This window comes from Callorhinchus milii, unplaced genomic scaffold (assembly GCF_018977255.1).
Source record: "Callorhinchus milii isolate IMCB2004 unplaced genomic scaffold, IMCB_Cmil_1.0 Scaffold4, whole genome shotgun sequence".
Taxonomy (NCBI): Eukaryota; Metazoa; Chordata; class Chondrichthyes; order Chimaeriformes; family Callorhinchidae; genus Callorhinchus; species Callorhinchus milii.
In genome coordinates, this window is record NW_024704745.1 from 39313784 (window position 1) to 39341237 (window position 27454).

Consider the following 27454-nt stretch of genomic DNA (forward strand, 5'->3'; position numbering starts at 1 on the left):
TACAGTGTCCAGGTACACAGGTGGCCTCTGAATGCCTCCTGGGCTTTTTTTACGCACATTCTGGCACCAAGCGACATCTGTTTGAGAGGCGAGAGTGCACAAATTTGTTTTTTTTAATAAAATGTCAAAAGGTATAATACTGTTGGAGGAAGTGATTAAGCTGTTAAAGAAAAGTCCAATCGTTCAAGTGAGTTTCTAAATCTACCCTCAGATACTGGTATTCGAGTGTTGGATGGATGACATGGATCTGTTCACTATTCTGTGCGAAGATATAATTAAACAGGGTCCAACAGATGCTTAAATTCAATTCTAATTCATGTGGCTAATAAATGATAGTTGCTCACGGCAAAACGGAAGATGATTTAATGCTATCTGTGAGTCATTCTAGCGTTACCATTGTCTGTGCATTGCAGCATACAAAATCATAACCTGTAATTCCCATAGAAAGGTATTAGGATTGAAAACTAAAAACCTGGGATTTGCAAATTGTAACCATTGCAGGCCCTGCAGAAAAGAAAATTGTATTGGAGTTCCTGCAGACTGGGGCGATACACATCCACCTCCAAGAAGGAGTTGCTATTCGTGAAACCAGGTTGTGAACCCATATTTTATTGTCAACATCAATTGCATTTTATATGGTGCCATATCACATTGTCAAGATTTCTCAACGGATTTACTGTAAAGTTTGGTGAGTGTTTATGCTTATTTGTCAGTGAACGTGACAGCTAGTTGCACACATTAATGTCCCACAATCAGCCGTGAAGTGAAGGACCATTTTATTTTACACAAACAGGAGTGTTTGCCAGGATACTGGGAGAAACTCCCTTGTCTCTCTGAATTTTCAACCCCAAAAAGGTAAATATGATTAAAGACAATAAGGATATATTTAAGAGCATTGAAAATATGCAAACGTTTTAATTCCATCAAAAACAAAAGTGAATACAAATCAAGATGTGTACATTTGGGACGTACATTCTGGAGTGTCACAAAGGGGGACCTGGTGTACAGAGATTATTGCTTTTAACTGAATGATGAATTGGGAGGGAGCAGAATAAAGATAATTTAAAGCAAACATTGCCTTTCCCAAACACAGGAAAGAAGCAGGTACCAGCATCGCCAGAAGGAAAGAAAACAATGTTTATGTTACCTGTTGAGTATAGTTTACTGCTGCTCTCTAAAGCAATGTGGTATCCTTCAGTGCTTTTTCCATTGAAATGCCTTTGCATTCAGTGCACACTGATATGGCAAATTGTCTGTCCATTGGCAATGAGCGGGTTTCGGTTTCAAGTTACCACAAATCCTTTCTTCTGTTTCTGACAGGAAGACAGTGGTGGTGTAAATTAACTGGTTTACCGATGAAAAAGCCTGATAAACCACAAAGAATGTAAAAACTATTGAGCTCCATACAGAGATTTAATGATAGATGGGTCCCTCCTACAAAAAAAATGTATCCTTTCCCCTATTGAACAAGACTTAAAAGGCTGTTAACATGAAAGAAGTATTGACTTTCGCTGAACTGATTGTAATGACTCTCCAAAGTTTGCTTTCAGAACAAAAGCACCATGAGTTTAGAGGAATAGGGACAAAGTTGACTTAAAATTTTGATCTGATTACTGAGCGTGTGATCAGGCAACAGCTTTCAGCTAAACAGTGAGGCTTCCAGCAATAGGTATTTTGTGAAGATGCTGTAAAATAACTTTGACATACAGCAAATTCCAAGTAAGAAAATATGTAATAGCAAAAAATAGCAGGGATTTCTAAGTAGGAGCCCGAGGGCTCACTTCAGAGTAGCTAAGGCAACATTATTTAAGAAGTCAAATATCGAGGTAATTAAGACGAGATGCCGATGGTTGTACCAGAGCATTGTCTCTTCTTCTTTCTCTTCATCTCCACCTGTTGGATACAAATCATGTTTGATCATCCTATCAAATGTACAGATAATTGTCCTGAAATCCCAGCTGGTTTTATGCTTAGCACTTTTAATGATATCAGTCGCTAATGGGATATTCCCCATTAGAATTGCACATTGCCAAGAAAGCTGCGCATAACGGTGACCAGATTTTCAGCCCAGGTGAATGTGAATTTTACAGCAATTTTAGTGAATGCAACTTTGAATGGACAAATTATAAACACATCTGTGTAGGGTTGAACCATAGGGGGCAAAATTACATCAAATGATATTAATACAGGTGATATCTCATCATCCAAAAATGAAGTAAAAGGCAACCACTGGGGTGAACCTTTCCCACTATGGTCCCTCCTACAAAAAGGTCAATAACAACTACTGACTGATTTTGACTGTAGGTTTTGGTCATTGTGATAATTATCACTAGCAATAATATTTTGTCCCAATTTTGACCCTGTTATATGTGAGATCTTATCCCTATATTTGCCTATATTACTTGACAGATAGCAAACAAGCTCTTTTTTTTCAAAGTTAACACAATTGCAACACAACAATCAAATAGCTTGTGAATGTCTTTCAATAAAGTTGGTTTGAGGGAATGTCCATGAAACAAGTCTCAAGGCTAGTGTTGAGATTGGCACAATTCGTAATCTAAGTTGGTATAGTATTTTTGCGTTTGTTTCTGCTGACTAGTTAGCAAAGGGGTCCTAAGCAGATCCTCTGTCTGATCTCATTGAAGCATGTCTTCATTAAATCTGCTTAACTAAAATAAGAGATTCCTGGATTCCTCCCCAGAAAAGAATCTTGAAAAGAAATGGAACGCTTACATTGCAGTTAACAGCAACAGTAGGTCCTGGGGCAATGCAACTTTATTGAACATAAATAAGAGGAAGTCGTAATGAGATGACACCAATATTCGCCGCTGATGTTAGTTCAAAACAAATTAAAGTCATGAACTGGGGACAGAAAAGATTTATCTCGTCTCCACTGCTATAAGAGTTTTCAGATCTTTGTTGGGTAACATTGCCCAAAGGCGATAAGGGTAATGGTCACTGGAATTTTTCCCCATTTAAATTAACACAAATTCCTCCTGACAGGGTCCTTTAAATTCCAACAGGAACAGACTACAGTTAAATGAATGAAAAAGGGAGGTGAAAGAGAAAATAGGAATAAATCGACATTCTCAACATACATTGGTTCTGTCACAACATACAGTGGCAAAAGTTTAATTAAGACAGTTTGAGGAAATTGTCGGCTGCGTAGTTGACAATTACTGTTATTTTTCAGTATTGCATTTCTTAATCAGAATAAATTGAATCAGTAATTTGGAAGTTGTCAAATCTTTGACATATTTAAATACTTATCTTCAAGTAGTTTCTTTTTCATGACTTGCCATATACGTTGTATGTATAGGGCACATGCAGTCATACAAACTGTAAAATGCTTTGAAACAGCAGGTACATTGCAGGGAAATGTGGCTGAATGTGGTGCAGTAGATGGTGCAGGGAGATCATAGCTCAGTTAATCTGGAGACCCAAATGCATACAGGAAAGGGTTTAGCCACTGATTGATACAGACAGTCAATTAGTACTTCAAAGGGAACCTGTTTTTTTGCTTTTGCACAGAGAAGAGAGGATAAAAGATTTCAGTCTGATGTCTTGCAATCCCTGTTGCTTCTGTGGTGACTGAGACAGCATGATATCAACAGATTTCTGGGTAGTTGAAATAAGCCCACATCAATTCCTAATGGATAGGAAGTATTCAAACACTGATATTCTTCTTGAATTTGTAACACACTACTACACTAGGTTTTCTGCAGATTAATCTGAATGGGTCTCATCACCACACAGCCAGCACAGTGTCAGGCATCATTCAACTCCATCTATCAATAAACCCATGCAAAATGAACAGTGTAATGTGTTTCCAACTAAAACAAATTCTTGTTCAATCAAGGCATACAAAAAGGGAACTTTTTAAAACTCTAGTGCCCCCGCAATAGTGCTTTGTGATGCGCCACTCTCTCTAATGTAATGTACGTTTGCTTTGGCATTCCCATTAGCTCTTTCAGTGCTGAAGGGCAATTTCAGCATCAAATGGACAAAAAAGGAAATATAATAAGCCTAGGGTTGCATAGATTTTTCTCTTGCTGGTAACCACTGATTTTCGAAAGTTTGACCTTGTAACATCTGCATAATATTCTTACTGCGTTCATGTCTCACCATGAAAGGAGAGGATTGAAGACAATGGCAGTCCATCATCAGATATGCCCACCAAGCCTAGCTTTTCCATGTTGAAAACTGAGTAAACAAAGCACACAAAGCTTTTATTTATTCTTGCCAATTCTTCTATTTATTTTTAATCAAACCTATTCATCTCATACTTTTATTGAAAATAGTAAAAGCAGCAATAAAACTTTATATGCTTTCTCAGGCTTGTTATAGTAGAATTCAAATTCAGTTACAGATTGCAAACATATGCAGCTACAAACATTGAGGGTGTTCTTAAGTTGTTATATTGGGGTACATTGGCATTCTTTGGCTGGGAACCTGGGATGGTTTGGAGGGAGGAGGCAAGAGGAAGTTTATCGAGCAGAGATTTGGGTGGAGTGTGGTCCCTGTGGGAATCCATTTGCTCACAAAGACACAGCTGGATCCCTGTCCTCAGACATTCTTCATCCTGTTCCAGTTCAAACAATATTCAGGGCACAACAAAAAGGTTCAAAGCCCATCCCAGGGCCTATTTCCCTACTTGGGCAGACTTGCTCTTTACTGCGGGCATGTTTCTGTCTAAACACTTTAACTCAAAACTGAAGTAAAATAATAGCCAATAATTATCATTTGCATCCAAGGGTAATCCTTCCCTCCCTAAATAGTGATAAGTAGTGAGATTTTTTGGTCAAAGTGATCATACTTCAATTGCCAGGCTTGAATCTGTTATGAAGCATTATATTTTTAACCCATTATTCTTTAAGACATCAAGTCCTGGATGAGAGCTAACTTTCTTCAGGTCCTCCTGATTGGCTCCCATCAGCGCCTCCACACCTCAGGCGCTGACAGATTCACCATACAATGATGCACACTCCACCTTGCTAAGCCAGTCCTGAACCTTGGCATCTTGTTTGACCATCAACTATCCTTTCTACCCCACATCCATGCCATGGCCCACTCTGCCTTCCCCACCTCCACAACATCGCCCGGCTCTGCCACTGTCTCACACCGCAGGCCCCCCAAACCCTCATACGTGCTTTCATTACATTGAGGCTTGACTATGCAAAACTCCTTGCTTGGTGGCCTCCCCAACTCCTCCCTCCATAGGCTGCAGATTATCCAGAACTCCTCTCACACAGCAGGCTCTGCTCCATGACCCTATCACGCCCCTACTCACCCAACTCCACTGGCTTCCCATCACACAGAGGATACAGTTCAAGATCCTGGTGCTCACCTTCAAAGCCCTCCATGGTGTTGCTCCCCCTACCTCTGTGACCTCTCAACCCCCTACCAACCTGCCTGCTCCCTCCGCTCAACGGACTCCGGCCTGCTTCACATCCCCCTCCTCCCCACCATTGATGGGTAGGTCTTCTGCCACTCTGTGCCTACCCTCTGGAATTCCATCCCGCAGTCCCTCTGCCTTGCCCCCTCCCTTGCCTCCTTCAAGATCCACCTCAAGACCATCCTCTTCGATCGTGCTTTTGATCTCCCTGCTTCCCCCTTGCCCTCCCCCACCCCCAGCTCGGCTCCGTAACTCTGTCTGTCCAGCACCTTGGGACATCCTTCTGACGTGAAAGGCGCTTTACAAGTGTAATTTTGTTGTTGTTGTTGTTTGTTAATATGAGAGGAGAGAGGCAATGCATGTGCGTAAAGGTGCCTCGCTCCCTTCTGTGTGAATAGGTGCATTTCAATTTTCTCATTACAAATAATTAAAATCCCTGAAAATCCAAATTTTTTAGAACACCAAAAATTGCTGAAATTAAACCTTGAAAAATGAAATTTTTAAATCCCGGATATCAGAAGCCCGAAGTATATCCAGTTCAAAATTGAAATGTACATAAATCGCATGTTTGATAGAGCGCCTTTTACATTAGCAGGATGTTCCATAGCACTTCACAGGGCATATTGTAAAGTGCAGTGACTGCGTGTTTCTGTGGATGACACAGCAGCCAACTTGCTCACAGTGACATCCCACAAACAGCCATGAATGGCCAATTTTGTTTGGAGGATTATTGTCCAGGACACCGGGAGAAAATCCTTACTCCTTTTGAATAGAACCATGGGGTATTTAACATCCACCTGAACAGGCAGACAAAGCCTCAATTTATCATCTAATCCGAAGGACAGCACCCTTAACAATGCAGCACATGCCCAGTACTGCATTGGAGTGTCATCCTAAACTATATGCATTCCAAGTCATGAATGGTGGTGCTTGAACCCTGACTCAGAAGCAAGAGTGCTACCAACTTAGTCAGCCTGATGCGCAATGCAAATATGTGTGTTCTATAGATAGTTCACACTGTTTATAACGTTTACAGTTTACAGTCTTCATTGTGCACAAAATTTTAAATCAACCCAAACTCTGCAAAATTTCACATGAAGACTCAGAACAAGTTAACAAAGAATCTGATGATAACAGTTTAGAAAGATCCTTGCATGCAATAAAAAGTACCTTCTTTTGGAGAAATATGAGGTTCAGTTATTCAGAAGGCTGAAGCAACTGTTAAAACCTGTAGAATGGTGATATGCTTGCATGATGACCCGACCAGTCCTGATGGTTGATTTAGCAAGGATTACATGAATACACATTCAGCATAACATTTCAATGGAGACTATATCAATGCCCAGCTTTTGCTGCTGTAAGCTTTATTGGGAAACCTTGAATCATGCTGTAAATCATACTGAGAACCACTACTTAATTTCTATGGTACATGACTTTCCCATTTATCATGTGCAAGACCATTACAGTAGTTCGAAGGAGATATATGGCAGAAAATTGTGAGCTGAATGGTGAATCAAGGCACCAGGAAATATAGATATAGATTCCCTGGAAATCTAAAGTGTGTAAACATTGTGAACCTGTGATATGTTATTTAACGTAGACAATAACATGTAAAAAATTTAATCCAGTTGATCATTAAAGATTGTGACCATTCCCTCCCTCCCCCCCACACACAAACATTTACTCTCGATCACTGGTCCAATATAAGACACAGCCAAAAAGCACCAAGCAATTGATTTTGAAGTCAGGAAACTCATGAGAAAACTGCTATGAAGCAATTTATACTAAGTAGGTGTACTTTCTACTGCTTCTAAAACCACTTCTTCCAGCAACAAAAAAAAATATTTAGTGCAATTCATGCTCCCTGGCACTCATATAGAAATGCACATTTAGAGGAAAATTGTCACCAAAATTACAGTGAATTAGTGCCAAAGTGAAGTATAAAGAGAGCACCATTAAGTTTAAACAATCTGTGCCATCCCACAATATAATTTTATTTACAATTTCAATTTCACTGAGGTTTGGGAATCTTTAATCGAACATTTCCTTCAGCCTTTATTTATGCAGCATTTACAAGATGCAGCAGTGCCGGAATAATGTATAACTTCAAGCAATATGCTGAGTGCTGACATCATGCATTTTGATGGGGGATGTTCACAGTATTAAACACAGAAAATGTATTTCACTAACAACTAATATTAGCCATGCAAACAGAAGCATAATCCTGAAATGAGTCATTGTTGATAGTGCATTTGGAGCCATTCTGGGTGTTATTTACTGAACTACTGTTTTCCAAAAGAACGCTACAGATAAGTACATTACAGGAACTTAAATCTCCTGATAATGACCCACTACAAATGTAAGTACAGGCAAGGCATAGTTATTGATTACACTTTGTGAAAAGAAATAACTATCTTTCTTTAATAGCCACACAACATGAAGGCCAAAATAGACCTTCATCATGAGATCAGGAGAGTTTCTGAGTCCAGCAATGCAGTAACTACACTGCTGAAGATCCCTTAAGGAGATAGTCTGATCTGAAATTTTCCTCTGCACATTGCATTACCTTAGCCCCACTTTGCTTGTTGTATTTTATTATTTCTTTGGGTTTCTATATGGACTGCTGGAATGTATCCAGTTTCCATAGAACAAAGGATTGGTCTTCAATGCCATTGACCTCAGAAATTCCTTTTTTATGATTGTTTTGTTTTATTGAAGCACAACTGCAACAATAACAACTTGCATTTATATGGCATCCTTCATAAAGGATAACCTCTCACAGTGCTTTACAGTGCTGGGGCCATCGATCAGGGGAAAGGCAGCGGGGAAAGGGGAGGTGGCCATAGGTTATTACTACAACATGATGGGATTGAGACGGTTCTTTGCTTGTTTCTCACTTTCCTTCTCTCCTGAATGTACAATATTTATTTGCATTGGTGACAACCACAACCACAATTATCTACTGCTACAAGCCCAAATAACTATTCTTCGTGTGCATGTGTCTGTATTTGACCATTAGAACCATTCAGCTGAGACCAGCCTTGACCTCAAAACATACGTACACACGTATATATTGATGAAAGATCACAGAACAGCAAACAGAAGCTGTACTCTGGATAATTTTCTTGCTGATTTTCTTGCGTTCCTAGTCCAAGGACACTGAGGCCAAATATAAAATCTTTGACTGCTGCCCTGTCTGCCCATCTGCCCTTGTAGAAATCAGGAATGGATCTTAACATGACTCAATGTCACACCTAGAAGTGAAAATGTAATGTTTCTAGCAGATTAATATAGTAATTATATTGATTACTGTTAGGTTATCTGTTATGAAACAGAATGTTTTTATCATAGTATTACACAGCACAGAAGGAGGCCATTCGGCCCATTGTGCCTGTGCCGGCTCTTTGAAAAGATCTATCCAAATGAATCCCACTCCCCTGCGCTCTCCCCATCGCCCTGCAAACTTGTCCTCCCAAAATAATTATCTACTTCTCTCTTAAAAATTTTTGTCAAATCATCTTTCACCACCCTTTCAGGCAATGCATTCCAGGTCGGAACAACTCGCTGTGTGAAAAAATTTCTCCTCACTTCCCCTCTGTTTCTTTTAACAACTATTTTAAATCGGAGTCCTCAGGTTATCGACTCACCCATCAGTGGAAATAGTTTCTCCTTGTTCACCCTACTGAATCCCCTCATAATCTTGAAAACATCTATTAAGTCTCCTCTTAACCTTTTCTGCTCCAAGGAGAATAATCCTACTTTAGCCTTTCCTGATAACTGAAGTCCCTCATTCCTGGTACCATCCTGGTAAATTTATTTTTCACCCTCTCCAATGCCTTGACATCCTTCTTAAAGTGTGGTGCACAGAACTGAACACAGTACTCTTGCTGAGGCCTAACCAGTGTTTCATAATTCTTCATCATAACTTTCTGACTTATCTGAAAGAGGAACTGATCCTGTCTCCCAGCTTCCCATGGTGGCTCAATGTTTAAATGCATCATGGGAGAAAGGGTATGTTTCCCCCTTCACATATGATGCCTTAAAATATTGAACCATTTCGGGAAGTTGAGACATAGGACCCTGACTGTGAACAACACTGCAGCAAGTCTTCACAAGTTGTTATTCAGAATCAGGCCAACAACCCTCAAATGAAACTTGTCACTAATTTCAAAGCTGTTTATAGGACATTGCTGTGGCCAAGCTGATTGTCATGTTCACTTTACAGTAAAAATCCTGTGAAGCAACTTGAGATGTTTCAATGACATGGTAAGGCACTTATCAAATACAAAGATTATTATTAAATCTCTTCAAATTAAATTCAGCTGTTCAGAGATAATAGATAGAAAAATGTGATATTCAGAACGTCACAATGTTCACCCCATTTGGATGATCTGTATAAAGTGCAGATTCCTTTTCTTAAACTCCTGATGACCTGAAGCAAGTTATGAAGGAACGACAGCTTGACTGAGACGAGAATGAAATCTGTCTGCAAAGATTTCAAGTCTGCCGTCAGGGATCATTGCTCAAAAATTCTATGTTTCACCATTTTATAAAAAGGTTTAAATCATCTCAATCTACACTCAAGAAAATAAGAAAGTTCCAATCTTAATGACATCTTTGGTCTTGAAAATATGGGAAAGGTTATTTAATAATAATAATCCTTGCATTTGATATAGCGCCTTATTGCGTCGTTGAGACATCTCAAAGCACTTCATAGAATATATTGTAAAGTGAATTAACTGTATAAACAGTTTTAAACAATGAAAATCAGTATATTAAATTAGCTAAATATGGGCATCCCTTTTGTTGTAAGATTCTGTATGTGGAGTGAGGAGTCAAGTAATTGCCAAGATTTTCTTATTGTAAGGAAAAAGACTAAGCTTCTCCTAAAGAATTAACAACAACAACAAATTACATTTGCATAGTGATGAGGATGTCCCAAGGGACTGGAAAGTGATGGATTTGAACCTGAGCTGGAGGTTGGGATCAGGGGGGTGGAGTGCAGAGAAGGCTGGGATAGGAGGGTGGCCGAAGGTTTGGTCGAAGAGGGAGGGTCTTGAGATAGGCTTTGGAGGAGGCAAGCGAGGGGCCAAGGGGAAGGCATTGTGGGATTGAGTTCCAATGAGTGGGGGCAGAAATGCTGAAGGCCCAACCAGCGCTGGTGGGGAGGGCCAGGCGGGGGACATGGAGCAGGCTGGAGCCTGCTGAGCGGAGGGAGCAGACAAGTCTCTATGAAGTTAGTTGGTTACAGAGATATGAGCTGCAGAGTTCTGGATGATCTGCAGCTTGTGGAGGGTAGAATTGGGAAGAACGACAAGCGGGGAGTTGGCGTAGTAGTCGAGTCTAGATGTGATGAATGCGTGGATGAAGGTCTCGGCAGCCTGAGTGGAGAGGCAGTGACGGATCCGGACAATATTACAGAGATGGGGGAAGGCAGAACAGTCATGACACAGATATGGGATATAAAGGACAGTTGAGGGTCGAACAAGACGTCAAGGTTCTGTACTGACTCAGTGAGACAGAATATGTTCCATTTCTCCCACCCAAAGGCTGAAGATTGATAAATTGACTAACCTTGAAAACTGAGGACACTTTATTTCCATTGGGTTTTTCATTTTAAATTGGTGACTTTGAGTCCTGTGCTTGCAATGAAGGAAAATAGCAGCTTGTTTGCAACCTAATCACTTATGCCTAAAATAATTGTGCCTACAAATACAAAACAACAGTCATTACACTTTATAATAAATCCTGTGAAACAAATGTAAACTATTATTATAATTTCAGTAACTTTGATCATGCTCCCCTCTATCATTTTCTTAAGCAGAAAAAGTTCAGTATTTATAAGACTCTCCTCAAAACCAAGAGCTCTATGACCCAGAGCCATCCTGGATATTCTTCTTTCAACCAAATCAATATTTCAAGTGTTTTGGGGCATACTATAAAATTATAATAATCCTTGCATGTGATATAATGCCTTATCATGTTGTTGAGACATTGCAAAGTGCTTCACAGAATATAAAGTCAATTGACTGTATATCTTGTGGTGAAACACAGCAGCCAATTGTCCACAGCAAATCTCTTACTTTGTTGAATTATACAGACCAGTGGGCTTGAGTTCCTGCTCCAGATTGAAATCCATTGACTCTCTGCTAGAAATGTGAAAATATGAATTAGGTCAGATTAGCTGTAGTGAATTCTCTACACTCTCACATAGTCACACCTTGTACCATTTCCTGTTCTTCTGGGATAGGTTCACTGATGCTGACTATCCTCCTGTACCTCCACTGGGCATTCTTCATGTGAGACTGTAGACCTTAATTCTGATGGGAGGGAGGTTGGGCAGGTTCTGCCTTCACCAGATCGCCACACAAATACATAATACAGGATGGTTACTGGTTAGTCATCAGGAACAGAAGCCTAACTCTGTGCCTCTAAGGTAAATTGTTAGAATCCTTACCTTTGGCCACTCGAAATGAGTTGAGCTAACTCAACACAGATCTGACATAAAATCAAGTTTTGTGCTGTGTGGCTTTCATTCTCCACTGAGCAATGTCTTTACCAACACACCTCGGCTAGCTCAGAAATCAGCTGCAATAAGACATGTAATAGGTCTTCCAGTGCTAGAAACAATTTCCTTTTAGTCTTAGCCGCAGACAAACTGCAGACTGTCTGTAGTAAACTGATATGTATATACTGTAATCTCTATCACTTGGAAATAAAACTGTATATTTTAGTGTCAGCTGCCAGACTCTTTATCCATCTGTAATTTTGTCAATTTAAGATCAGGTCACAGAAACTTAGAATAATCTATTTTGGGAAAATAATTTGGAGAGATATATGGGCAACATCTGGTATATGTATATAAGACTCAGTAGCATATTCATTTTAGTCACATTAACCCAGCCCCTAAGAGACAAAGGTAGAAAAGTTTGACCATGCAGTTTTGTTTTAAGTTTTATATTACACTACGTTCATCCCGATAATGAATGGCTTAATTTAGATTCAGTTGCAACATTAGTGATAAATAGATAAACTACAAATAGTACAATTTTTTNAAATATACAATCAATTGAAATTCATGACAGATTTCTTATTAAACTAGTCATGTGTTAAAGAAGAATTTAACTATAATACTGAGCACAAATTGTTACCAAGGAAGAATATTCTGAATATACAAGACTAGTGTTCTTTAGAGTGGGTGGTATATTATAACATAAACACGACTTCAACTAGAATTGGGGAAATCTATCATATGCCTTTCTGGGAAACTATGTGGAGTCCTGTAGCTCAGTGGTTAGAGCACTCACTTTGCAAGTGAGAGACCTGAGTTCAATTCCAGGCAGGGCGAAAACTTGGGCAAGTTTCCTTACTCCACATGCCTAATAATAATCCCTCCAAAACCAAAAACAATAATAAATTGGTTATTTTCAATCTACGACTGTTTGTGGGACATTGCTGTGCGCAATTGGCTGCCGCGTTCGCTCACAAATATACAGTCACTTCACTTTACAGTGTGTTCTGTGAAGCGCCTTGGGACGTCCTCCCGACATGAAAGGCGCTCTATAAATGGAATCTTGTTGTTGTTGTTGTTGTTGTATTATTATATTATTATTCCTCATGCACACCCTCCTCATGAATCTAATCCTTACATATTTAGATTCTGTGCATTTCCAGACTAATTAAGTACAAGGTAATATAGGGTATTGCAAAGCATGAGTACAAAATTAGTCATTCACTTAATAACTGTATGTGGAACATTACTGTGCGCATGTTGGCTGCCGTGTTTGCCCATAAAAACATATATGTCCCAGTTTAACATTAGTTACATTGTTAACCCTTTTGTTTTAGGTGTTCCGAGACACTATCCTGTTTGAAGGGCCCTATATAAATTCAAGTTGTTGTTGCTGTCTTTATGCCAGTTGGGTATCAAGGCTGCATTAAATAGGTGGAAAGTTCTGTGATCAACTCACATAAATTGAGCTGTAGTAACATTACACAACATGATACTGAGGTATATGTCACTGCATTATAATACATAACCGCTATCTTTACCTTGATCAATAAAAATAAAGATACAAGAGTTATGTATTTTTAAACTTTAATCTTTTTACTTTGAATGGTCAGAGTATGATGGTAGGGTAATATTAAACTACCAAGTCAAATACTGTGTTATGAGGCAATAAAACAATGAATTATTAAGATGAAGGCATAAACTATGAAACTGAAGCTTTAGCTGTTGATCAATGTTAGCTTAAATTCAATATGTTACTGGCCGAAACATATCAGGCTAGGTTTTTCTGGTTTTACTTGCAAAGCTAGCAGTATTCACTTTTTATGTGCTTATATAATAAATGAATAGAAACGAATGAACAGTAGGTTTAGAAAACTTACTCGCCTCTGAGTTAGAAGGTTATGGGTTCAAGGCCCATTTGGGGACTTTGGGAATCATTGGTTTACAATCCATTGCAGTGCTGGGGAGTGTTACATTGTCATATGTGCTGTCTTTCAGATGAACCAAAGTCCTGTGTACCTGTTCAGATGGACATTAAAGATCTCATGGCATTATTCAAAAAGAGAAGGGAGTTTCACCGAGTTTCCTGGCCAACAATGACGCAAGTAAAATTGATCATTCATTTCATAGTTGTTTGTGAAACATTGCTGTGATATTGAAAAATCTCTGGATGTATATTTACTTATGACTCAATTCACTGCACTCAGCAGACAGTATAACATTGTTTACCCACAAAAAAGAAAGGACAAGAAATTTGCATTTAAGTCTAACATGAATCTTTGTGAATCTCCTGATCAGGACAGGGCGAAACCTTAGGCAAGTTTACTTACTCCACACACATACCTCTGTTTATCTAGCAGTAAGTAGTTAGTCAATTGGCGGATTGATTTCCAGGGGAAATAATCTCTTCAAAAATTGAATAGTAATAATATGGTCACTCAATCCTCAACTGTTTGTGTGACACTGCTGTGCTCAATTGGCTGCCAAGTTTCGCCCCCAAAATACACAGTGTACTTTACAGTGTATCCTGTGAAGTGCTTTGAGACGTCTCGAAGACGTGAAAAGGTGCTATAGCAAATGTAAGGATTATTAAATCCACTGGAATCTCTTATCAATCTCCTGAAAATCTCTTTGTTTCTCACTATCAGTCAGGGGGAGCTCCCTGGAGCTAGCTCAAAGCCCTATCAGATATATGGTGCTGGCTGGGTAAGCAGTGGGAAGAATGTATGCCAGACAGAGCTTTCAAGGTAAAATATGATCTTTTACTTGGTTAAATTCCAGCAATACCTTATTATACACTCTGGGCTCCCCAAGCCTTGGCTCTTGACAACCTGAATCTAAATCCCTTAGGTAAGCAGGGTGCATCCTTCCAGGGAGAGAGTGTGCATTTCATTACAGACAGGGATTTTTTTGTATTATTTCATAAGTGGGACAGTCTGGTGTGTATACTCTTAAGCATGGGTTAGGGTTCCACAGGTGTCAGACACCTGGCTGATCGAAAATAAAATCCCTGTTTTTCGGAAAGGCCTAAACCAGAAATTCATCTTTGAGAATTTTCACCCCATAATCTGATTGCAGTAAATAGCAGAGCACCATCTATACAGACTGTTGGCTGCACACTAAGCTGGAAGGTTGCTAGAAATGCTAATTTGCTTTTCTAGAATAAACAGCGCTTGGGTCTTTAGAAAATATCTGTTGCATTCAGCAACACCATCTAGAATAGAGCCCAGTACTTGTCACTTTGCAAGTCCTTGGGTAATACGTAAGTGCCATTATTTCCCTTGACTGCAGTCATTGTTTCCAGAATATAACACTGGCTACTGTGATACATTCAAATAACTTAACTATGTCTGACAACACAAAATAATTTTGATGTAGGACAGATCAGGAGTGCGAAATTTCTCACCAGATTAAGATTCAAGTTATCAAGTATAATCTTCTCTCAAACAACTGGTTTATTGATTATTGAATCACCAGCAGTGCTCTTGCCAATGTCTGCCTCTCTGCAAACAAGAAAAATACTAACCTGGAAACAGGCCATCTTTATATTAAGGTTTTCATCAGCAAGTTGTCCAGGCAACAAAGAGTCTTCTTGCTGTCCTGTAGCAAGTAGATTACTTTGGTTAGAACACAAATGTGTAGCTGAAAGAAGGAAGAGAAAGGCATGAAATGAAAAAAGTATTGTTCCTTTATTTGTGTTATTTGAATTGACCTGTGTTGCAATGGAGACAGGCCTTATACTCTGTCCTTCAGTGCAATTCAAATCTCTTTGTGTTTCATTGATTCTATTTCAATGAGTTAAGCAATTACTTGTACTCTACACTTTACCCATTTGAACTGTTTACACAGATAGTCAGATCTAATGTTGCACTCATAAGCAGGGTTGATGAAAATCAATTTTTATTTTTCTGATTATTCTTGGATAATACTGCAAATTAATGTTAAATAATTTGTATTGATATTTACCAAATTTTATCGATTGTTTTTGAAAACAATTTTCAAACTCGGAGGGCAAAAAAAACAAGACCAACTGACAATCATAATAATAATTAATTCACATGTATTGCCTGTATAAATGTGTCTTTATCAGATACCGCTGCAAGCAAAGAATCAGTCACAGACATCCAGGCCTCCTCAGCTATCTCAACAGTAGAACTAATTTCAGAGTCACTTTCACTGTAAACACACATCTTCCTCCTCCTCCTCCTCCTCCACCTCCTCCTCCTCCTCCTTCCCTTTGCTGACCTCTAAGGCTCAGATCATGTTAATTCACAATTGTTTCAAAAATCAATTTTATTGAAGGAACTTATTTGCATTGGATTGTGGAATTTCTCAAAAAACAATGAATATCAATCCATGTTCACCAATTTTTAACAAATCCATAAAAGCCCATTTGCTTCCCCAAAGCAATCAACAACATATCATCTGAACTCCAAATTAAAAATTTTGTCTTTTTGGAAAGGTCACCTTCATATTTCTGATCAAAATCACTCCAGTGTACAACAAATTCTGTATATCACACCACCTTCCTTATACATATCCATTAAGCTCAGGGTGGGGGGGGGATTGGGATCAGGGAGGGTGGAGAGTGGGGATGATGGGGGTAGTAGGGTGGCCGAAGGCATGGTCGAAGAGGAGGGTCTTGAGGCATGCCTTGGAGGAAACCAAGGAGGGAGCGAGGCGAAGGGAATGTGGGATGGAGTTCCAGAGGGTGAGTCAAGAGTGGCTGAAGGCTTGACCACCAAAAGTGGGGCGGGCCGGGCAGGAGATTTGGAGTAGATCGGAGCCTGCTGAGCGGAGGGAGCGGACAGATTGAAAAGGGGTTAGCATGTCGGAGAGTTAGGAGGGGGGAAGGCCATGGAAGGCTTGAAGGTGAGGATGAGAAGTTTGAACTCAATCCTCTGAGGCATTGGGAGCCAGTGGAGCTGGGTGAGGGTGGGTGTGATGGCGTCACGGAGCCTGGTATGGGAGAGAACACAAGCTGCAGAGTTCTGGATGATATGCAGCTTGTGGAGGGAAGAGTTGGGAAGGCCAACAAGCAGGCATTGGCATAGTCGAGCCTGGTTGTAATGAAGGCATATATGAGGGTTTCAGCCACCTTAGGGGTGAGGAAGTCGCGAGGCAGCAAAGTCGGGCAATGTTGCGGAGATGGGGGAAGGCAGCATTGAAATGTGAGTTTATGCAATGAAAGGTTTATGCACTGAAATGACCAATTTATTATTGTGTTTTTTTCTTGAGGAATTATTATCAGGCATGTGGAATAAAGAAACTTGCCCAAGGCTTCACCCTGCCGAGAATTGATCCCAGATCTCTCGCTTGCAAAGCAAGTGGTCTAATCGCTGAGCTATAGGACTTATCATATCTTTGAGACGACTTTTGAATATACAGCAAAATGAATTGACTGTTTATTTTGTGAGCGAAACATGGCAGCCAATTGCAAATAGACTTGGATTGAAGTGACCAATTTTTTTCTTTTTTTAAGGAATTATTACCCTGGGAAAGCAATCCGCCAAATTGACTGACAACTGGGTCCCTACTTACTGCTAGGTAAACAGAGGCACGTGGTGTAAGGAAACTTGCCCAACATCTTGCCCTGCCGGGAACCATATTCCTTACTTTTTATTTCACTTTAGCTGCAGAATTAGAATTAAAATGATATGAATTGAAAGCAGATCTGATCTAAATTTGAATAATAATGATGATCAAAAAACACAGAAATAGCATGATCAGTTTAGCTCTTAGGGGGGTCACATCCTTAATGTGGAGTAAATGCGTGATGTGATTCATTTAGTGTTTTTGTTATGTGATTTTTTTGTTTATGCAAACAAATTTAATTGGAGCAATCCGATTAAGGTTACTATCCTTCTACAGTAATGCTGGTTGTAGTGAAAAGTTGCTACACCCTATCACATGAAAAAGATCAACACGGGCTGTTATATTTTGAATAATGATCATTATTCTCTCTATTTATATAGCAGCGTGGCCCCGATGGTAGCACTCTTGTCTCTGAGTCAGAAGGCTCTGGGTTCAACAACAATAACAACAGATTGCATTTATATAGCGCCTCACGTCGGATGATCTCCAAGGCCACGTCAGGACTTTGACTCACATTGACGAGGTTGACTCTCGACTACGATGCTGGGGATGTGCTGCATTATTGGAGGTGCCATCCTTCAGATGAGATTTTAAACCAAGTCCCATCTGCTCTCACAGTTCAGTGTTAAAGATCTCATGACACTACTCAAAAAGAGAAAGGAGTTTCTCCTGGTGTCCTGACAAACAATCCCCTAGATTGTCATCCACTTCATGGCTGTTTGAGGGACAGTGTTGTGTACCAAATGGCTGCCACATTTACAAAATGCAGAGTATTTTACAGCAAATTCTGTGAAACACTTTGAGACAACCTCCTGATGCAAAAGGACCTATAACATTTACACATATTATTATTATTTATGAGAAAAGGGATATATAAGTGCAAATTGTTGTAGTTGTTTGTTTACAGAATATTATATGTACGATCCTGTATGCTTCTATATTCCTATCTCTTTTCTACGTTCGGCATTGTTTTACATACGTAATTCTAAATGATCCACTTAGCCAGAGAAGACTACTATCGGTAACATGTCAGTGTAGTGAAATGAAACCTTTACATTCAATGCCAGTGATCGGTGTCATGAAGTTAAAATATTGAGAGACAAAAAAAACACCCCCTTTTCCATGAATTCAGAACTGGACATTTTTCTATTGAATTCACTCTCTTACAGCTACTAAACAGCCCTGTTGTTTTCTGAATTGATTCTGCTGTCTCAGCCACACTGAAGCCTGGCTGCTTTTGGCTTTCATCTGACTGAGCAATTTCCTCGTTTGACACACTGAATTTGGAGTTTAGTCAATAAAAGCTTTACCATGTCCTTTTCTCTCCCAGTGCTCACAAAGGAGAACTAAATTCAATTCATCCTTTCTCTAGTCTCTGTAGACTTTAGCAATACAACTCTACTTGGCCAAGGACATGGCAAAAACTTGGCAGGAACAGCAGCAAAGGAATTTTCTATTCCCATGGTTGCTGCCTTGCAGCCGTGAGGGTGCATGTGAATTTACTGCACTTTAACCATTTCTTTTTGCTTTTATTTTTAAATTATTCAAACAAAAATTCTTCCGTCCATGAAATCTGTCAGATTTTTGTGTGTTTTTCGCCTCTCTCTCCACCTCAAAGTGAAGAAGACCGATCAGAGTATAAAGCTGAGTTTGACGAACAACCTAAACATATTTAATTATGTAGATTTGTGTGAAACAAACAGCAGGGATGCATTGGGTGAATTACAATGGACTCATTACTTCTACAAATGAGGTGTTCAACTTCAACGCTGAAAGAAAAGTAAACAGGCATCCAGCCAGAGCTGCCTTCATCTTTGAATAGTTTGAAAAGGAAAACCTTGAGTAAGATGCATCAACCTTTTTAGTTCATCTCAAATTATAGAAATGCTTCATTTAACTGCAAAAAATAATCTGAGACTTTGGGGGTAAATTAATTGATCAACAAAAAAAACTCAAACACAGTTATGAATGTCACATTTTATGGGGTGAGCTCCAATTTTATTTATGAATCTTAGCCTGGGTTGGAAAGATTTATCAAGAAACAAAATGTTTTAAAAGCCAGAATCTTGCATTAATTCCAATGTGCTAGTTTTTTTTAAAGAGTCACACATGTTCAGTGAAACAACTAGCTGCATCTGCCTGTTCAGTACAGATTAAATTTAATTTTATATGTTTCATTCCAAAGGTATAAGTCTTTATTATGTGTTTCTGATTTCAGTTGAAGAAACGACAGGAAAGAACAAATTATATGTCTTCTATTTTCTCTCTGTGTCCTGGCCAACAATCCTACAGATTAATTTATTATTCACTTTATGGTTGTTTGTTGGCCCTAAGTGGCACAAAAAGTCATTACAAATGGGTTTCCACATTTGCCTGCAAAAGTCACTACACATAGCTGTTTTCAAGACTCGTATCACCAGCTTGACTGGCTTCCAGATTCCTAAAGGAGGGGCTTTTAAGATTCCTATGTTGGTCTTCAAATTTCTTGACAGTTTTGCCCCAACCTATTATCCTGTCCTTCTTTCTTACCCTTCACTCTTTCAACTGACCGACTGCTTATTCTTATCTGCCTGCAACTCACCACCAGTCTCTCATCTTAATAATCCTTGCATTTTTATATAACGTTTTGCAATGTCATGAAGGCATCTGAAAGCGCTTCACAGAATTTTACTGTGAAATTTAATGATTGTGTATTTCAGCCATTCTGCCCCATTATTCCCTGAAACCATTTTCCTTTGCTTTGGGTCTTCGTTCCCTTGCATTCAAAACTCTCTTAAAACCATCTTGCAGAACAGATCGAAGAGTTGAATGGCCTCCTCCTGTTCTTATGTTCCTATCTCCTTAAGCATTCCTTTGGTCAACATTCTCAAACTCCACCTCCTTACAATCTTCTTTGTAAAGCCATAAAAAACATTACTCCAATGTAAAAAGTAATATATAAGTGCATTTTCTTTGTTAAGAGTATTTAACTCAACACATCGTGCCTGAATAAGCCAACTTTTGGGGAGCATGATATTACCTTCCAGATGAGAAGTTAGAACCACAGAAAGCTGCAGCAGAGATGGTCATTCAACCCAGTGTGTCTGTACTGACTCTTTGAAAGGGCAATCCATTCAATCTCATTTATATGTCTTTTCCTGATACTCCTGCAATTGATTCCTCTTCAGACATCTATCTAGTTCCTTCGTGAAAGTTAATATGTATTCAACCATTGCACCCAAACAGGTACTCCACAGTTTCTCTGTGTAAAAAAAATTCTCCTAATCTCCTCCTTTGCTAATTATCTTTCATTAATTGTTAAAATATGGCCCAATTGATGGTTGAGTGAGTCTATACCATATCCTGGCATCATGGTTGTTTGTGGGATCTTGTTGCACACTAAATAGATGCCATATTTGCCTACAAAAGTAGATACTACACTTGATAGTAATTACTTATAAAGATTTTTGAGATGCTTCCGTCCGTCCTTCCTTGCTTCCTTCCTTGCTATGTTTTTATTTCATTTTCCTGATCTGTATGGATCGATTTCACTTCGGAAATGATTTCACCAACTGAGCCATCAGAGCTGCAGCCAACAATATTTAACAGAAATCCCTGTGCAGGGATTTACAATATAGAGGCAAAGACGCAAAGGCATATCTGGTTGCAATGTTTTTCTGTGGCTAAACATTAAATAAAAAGGTTTGATTCCTTAGAGTTACAGAGTTAATGAGTGGATTTAAAGTAGAAATTTGAATCAGATTATTAATAATTACAGCATAATCTGCACTCTGCTTCCACTGCATTTTTTAATTGCAAAACCAGCTCTGTTTCTCAAACAAATCCAGACTTTTGAAAAATGGGCTTAGATTATTAGTTGCGATGTGTACATAATGGAAGTCAGGAAAACCGTTTTTATCCAAAGAGCAAATTTTGAACAACTGAGCTTTTGGCAGTGACATTCATCAAGATAACGTGATTAATTCTGCATGAGTTACATAAACCGTCTCACCTTTTCATGAGGATAGTTTTTTTCCTTTATAAAAATGAGGAAAGTGATTGCATAGGTGTGTGTACTGTATGTCTGCTTTTAGCCAAATTTAATTGTCAAATAACTATGTTGTGCTGGTGCAGCAATGGGGAGAATTCCATCCATTTTATATTGCAAAGAATATCATTTTGCAAAAACCCAAAGCTGTTCAGTTGCACTTCCTAAAATTCAGGGTATTATCTTCCAGAAACATATTTTTGTACGCAAAGCTCATCATTCCTGAATGATAGTCTATGTTTCAACGCAGACTTTCCTGTGCAGTACATTCAGTACAACTCTGTGAGAGGCGCTTAAACATATGATTGGAATAGAAACCAATTGTTTTGTATTCTTGGGAACCAGAAAGGAAATGGACATTCCTGTTAAACATATTCCAAGAACTTTCCTCGTTGGCTTCTAAATGTGGAACTGTAAAATCAGTTAGGTAAAGGCAACAGAAGTAACTTATTTTCCTGCTTCAAATCAGTATATTTCATCACTCTTCAATGTTACTTTAGTCATTTTGTCCATTATGCCTGTCTGACTTCTTTGCTGGGATTATTATTGCTTTCACTGCCTTCATTATTTCATTTTGTAAAAAATGTAGCTTTAAGCATTTAATTATATCATTTCTAATTACAACAATGACAAATTACATGTGTATAGTGCCTTACATGACAGGGGGACATCCCAAGGCCCTGGACAGTGAGGGATCCGCAACCGAGCTAGTGGTTGGGAGCTGGAGGGGTGGAGGCTGGGGGAGAGTAGGAGTAGGAGTGTGACCGAAGGCATGATCGAAGAGGAGGGTCTTGAGAAAGGTCTTGAAGGAGATAATGTAGAGGGCGAGGCAGAGAAACTGTGGGATGGAATTTCAGAGAGTGGGGGCAGAGAGACCAAAGGTGAGGTGGGCAAGGCGGGGCACGTGAAGCAGACTGGAGCCTGCTGAGTGGAGGGGGCAGACAAGACAGGTTGGTAGAGGGTTAGAAAGTAGGGAGGAGCAAGGCTGTGGTGGGCTTTCAAGGTGAGAACCAGGATCTTGAACTATTACACATTAATAAAGTAAAATTAATTCTGTATTGCAATATTATTACAGAAGCCTTTATTGTGGAAGGAGTATAAACAAAAAATAGATACAATTTGACTTGTATATAATAGATACATGTCTCCAAAGGTTATGTTAGGATCTATGTGGAGTCTGTAGCTCAGTGGTTAGAGCACTCGCTTTGCAAGTGAGAGACCTGAGTTCAATTCCAGGCAGGGCGAAACCTTGGGCAAGTTTCCTTACTCCACACGCCTAATAATAATCCCTCCAAAAAACCAAAAACAATAATTAAATTGGTCATTTTCAATCTACGACTGTTTGTGGGACATTGCTGTGCGCAATTGGCTGCCGCGTTCGCCCACAAATATACAGTCAATTCACTTTACAGTGTGTTCTGTGAAGCGCTTTGGGACGTCCTCCTGACGTGAAAAGCGCTATATCAAATGCAAGGATTATTATTATTATTATTATTATTATTATTATTAGAATTGGACAGACCACACTTGGGTGTACTGTGTTCAATTCTGGTCACTATGACACCAATAAAGCATACACAACATTGATTCTGAAAGAGGTTCAAATGCAAAGAATAAAGAACTGACTAGAGAAGCTTAACCTTTCATTTCTGGAAAAAAAACAACTGAAAGAGGACTTCATTGAATTATATAATATTTGATTTGGCTTCTATTATATGTTGGTTTTGTTGTATGCCATGTTTGTAGCTGCTCCAGGGTAGGTGGGGCTGTGCACATGTTGATGGATTGGACTTGGTTGCTCTCTGGACCAGCAAAATGTCATAGTCTTACCTCTCAGGAGTTTTCCATTCTCCCTTTTCACTAAAGAATTCTGGAACTGTTTCATAATTGCAAAATATCCAGAGAAAGCAAGCATGTTAGAGTGCTTCACACACTTGCCAACATTCCAGAATACAGACTGGGACACCGATCACCGGAGACCACTGCTGTTGCATACGACAGAGATAGTAAATTATGAAAAAAATACATTACTTCACTTCAGACTCTTAAGTAAAATGGGAAATAAGAAGAGACCCAGAAAATAGTACAATTTAGTCATCTGTTGAAGAAGTTCAGACAATATTATTAACTCTACAGTTCAAATCCTCACTAGTATCAGAGTCCAATAGTGAAATTACAGCCTAAAAATAGCTTTCATTTACCCATTAGTGCTTGGATTATGAACTGGCATTTCCGGCAGTTAACTTAAATTTTAAAGATTCATTTTGAAACTCTGAAAGAAAGAATTGGAATAGAAAGTATTTGTTGTGTATACTTACCAATTCTGTTCTAAGTAATTTCAGCCTTCAGTCTTCTAAGCAACTCTTTCTCCTACTCAGCCCTAACATACATTTGTCTTCTTATGGCCAAGAACATGAATGTCAGTTTCCTAAAACTAACAAACATTTTGTTCCACCCCTATGCACTGTTGGTCATTCTAGCTGGTGTTACCAAACAGTGCAGTGTTAAACTCCACAGACAATAATATTCATTTGGAATAACCGTATGTCATATGATTCATTTAAAGGTGATATTGTTTTAATTTGAAGAAAATAGTTGACAAGTCTTTATTGTGATCTAATTTGTTATAATATTATGCACAAATGATACAATGTTTTTTGATCTGATTCCCATTCTTCTGTTGTGTAAACAATTGGTGGGGAGGGGAAACTTTTACTAAATTTCCCTTTAAAAGAGCTCAGAAAGATACTCTTTTTTCATTAACATTTACACACAAGAGGCCTTAATTGCTTCATTGGAATACGGGAACTCAGTGCTGTAGTAAAAACTACACTCAATTCAGCAAATATAGATTTGAATAGTTAGGGGCTATAGCAGCAAAGTATTGATTTGAAGGTTTCAAAACCATAATGTCATAAAGGAGTTTATAATAATTTCCAAAGTTCAAGGATGGGAGCATCATTATCACTTGAGGTTATTTCTGTAATTATTTTTGGGTAATTGTAAAGCTTACAGCTTTCAATTACAATAAATATGAATTTGTAAAATTCATGGGCTCAAATCTATTTTTAAAATGGATCAATGAATAAGAACTAACAGGGACCAAAGTAAAAAAGATAATTTTGTGCATTATCTGCCCATCAGCACCAATCGTTGCCCAGGGTTAATAATGTTTCTTTCCTGACTTTCTACTGGCTGCTAGTAAAATAGGCATCCTATTATAAACATCACATTTGGTAAAGTTACCAATAAATGGAAAATAAAATGAGCTCAGCAACTTAGAGTAGTATATTGCAGTGGCCGCTACGCTGTTCAGGAAGAAGCAGTTGTTGAAAGCAAATTTGGGGAACAAACAGATCAATTTTACTGAACTGGGCACAGCAGATCAAAGATAGCCTTATGTAGAGAACGCTCATAGTGAGGGACATCACTAATTATCCACACTGTTTGTTTATCCACAATGGGGCGAGTCTCAGTTAAAGTGGTTAGAGCATCTTTTTATTATATTGGGAATTAAAACTGCAGCTCCCTCTGTGATGGAATTAAAGAATTAACCAGACAGATACTAAACAAACAGCAGTGAAATAAACTAGGACAGAAGGTAGAAAAGAACAACTCAGAAGCTGTAGACATAATGTCTAGAGAGAAGTGACCAAGATTGCTTCTAATACTGATGTGAGAAATGAGCTGCTGTCAGAGAACAAGCTCCAGGACTGGGAATAGGTTTATGACTTTGTATGAGTTTGAAATGTAACTAGTTGACATATGTAAAAAATCTAAGTACATCGAGGAAGTTATCAGATCTCATAAGATTGCCCAAACTTGGAAACTATGTGAGAAACACCTTCTAGTGTGCTCATTTGAACCAATATTAATGAAACACTCAAGATAAGACTGTGAAGATAATTATGGAGAATGGGATTAATTATGTGAGAAGTTTATTGAAGGAATTTTATACACGGTGAAAGGATGGGAAAAAGGCCAAGCTTTAACCTTAAGCTTCAGGATGAATGATAAAAGTTTCTGAAAAAAGAGCTGTAGTGCTGATATTCATTTAATCTGTTTGATATTTAGATCATGGTAATAAAGTAATGGATTGCTTACTGCAAGTTTCACATTTGTAATTTCCTCTTCTGACTGAGAATTCACCAAGCCGGCTAGCCACTGATCCAAGGGGAGCATAGCAGAAATTGCCATGATAGTTTACAAGAGCTAGAAAACTTTGGACAGCATTACATTGGATTTATGAGTGTGGGAAGGAAATCTGGACATCACATTACATTTTCCTAATGTGGGCAAGAGTACACCAAGGGAAATGAAACTTTAAGTATGAATAGAATGCTGGGGTGGAAGAATCCATGTCACTTAAGACATTGAATCATTAATGGGACCTGATAGATAAGATTATAAATAGAATAATTGTATGAAGTTAGGATTGACCAACTTTAGAATGACCGTTGATCTGAAGGTCATACTGAGCTACTTTATATCTCAGTATTATTACCATTGCCACAATATAGCAACACTAATACATTAAATAGTTTCTGTAATCCTCCAAACAAGTTTATTGTGACCCGTCTGCCCTTCCAAATCCTGTGATGAGTCAGATTGGCTGGTCTGTAATCATCAGCCCTCTGAAGCTTTGCAGGCCCATCTGGCTCAGGAAATAGACTGCAGATTCAGTTGATGGTAATGGTGTATTTTACTCTCCTCAGAATAAGACTTGGGCTATCGTGCACGTAATACTACATGTAGAGATCTTTTTTGTTAGATCAATATAATGGGAAGACTGTAGACTAACATTCTTGTCCTGACTTTCAAATCCCTTACAGTCTCAGCCTTCCATAACCATGCACATACCTCCAGACTTATTCCTCTGCTCTTCCGAATTCTGGTCTATACCTCATTCCTCACTTATTTTGTCCCACTATATCGGTGGTTGAGCTTTCAGCTACCATGCCCCTGTCAAGTGGACGCTCCTTCAAAATCTCTTTAGTCTTGTGTCCTCATCAAAACTCCTAGACACATCTCTTCGAATGTGCCTTTGGTTACCATTAAGTCTGCCACATACTTTGAGACATTCATGCTAGCGAAAGTCTCTATACAAGTTATTTTTAACAATCAGCATAAGATAGACTCCAGAATCTCCATCCCATCTTTAAATTTGGCCTTGTTCCAGTTTTAGTTTCATTTTGTTCTATTCTACAGCATCCACCATGGGTCGCATCCTGTACACTGACTAGAGGAAGATGCATATAACCTTGGCTTTCCATTTTCTGACTGGAAACCATTGTAGGATGACACCATCTCAATTCTGTCAAAATGGTCATATTGGTGTGTGTAGTCTATTTACGATATAATCTATCCACTAACTCACTGCATCCATTCGGTGTGCAGTATATTCTGCATATCTGCCCCTCTTAACTTTACAAGGCAAAGAAAAAATCATTTTGGTAATGAACTGTTTGTTGATCTGTTATTTTGGTGAATCGTAATTATAGCCTTTGGCAAATTTGAAAACAATAACAACAAGGATCACATACACATGCGGGAATACTGGGATGATTAATATGGTGGAGAATCTACGAATGATTTTGACCATATTACCTCTAAATGGCACCAGGAGGAAACCTACAATGAAACTGGGATTCCTTTAGAAGAGCATCATTTATTAAGACAGATTTTTTTAATTTACATTTTGCTTTCTAAATTGAATACATTGCATTATTCCCTCCAAGCGCAAAATACTGCAAATGCTGGAAATCTGAAAACCAAAACAGAAGTTGCTGGGAACATTCAGCAGGTCAAGCAGCATCTATGGAGAAAGGAAAGTGAGTCAAGGTTTCGGATCCACGACCCTTTGTCAGAACATCCGTTCTGACGAAGGTCGTGGATCCGAAACCTTGACTCACTTTCCTTTCTCCAT

At 38.8% G+C, this 27454-nt stretch overlaps 2 long non-coding RNA genes across 2 annotated transcripts; both read right to left on the reverse strand.

The window, feature by feature from the left end:
• Positions 1 to 903: 903 nt before the first annotated feature.
• Positions 904 to 11520, reverse strand: LOC121848017. Its single transcript, XR_488531.2, has 3 exons — positions 11479 to 11520; positions 10970 to 11101; positions 904 to 1893 (listed from the first exon to the last, which is right to left on the reverse strand). It is a non-coding gene; the product is annotated as an uncharacterized LOC121848017 (long non-coding RNA).
• A 2377-nt stretch (positions 11521 to 13897) lies between these two features.
• Positions 13898 to 23985, reverse strand: LOC103184522. The gene is made up of 3 exons (XR_488529.1): positions 23847 to 23985; positions 15433 to 15506; positions 13898 to 13925 (listed from the first exon to the last, which is right to left on the reverse strand). It is a non-coding gene; the product is annotated as an uncharacterized LOC103184522 (long non-coding RNA).
• Between the last annotated feature and the right edge of the window lie 3469 nt (positions 23986 to 27454).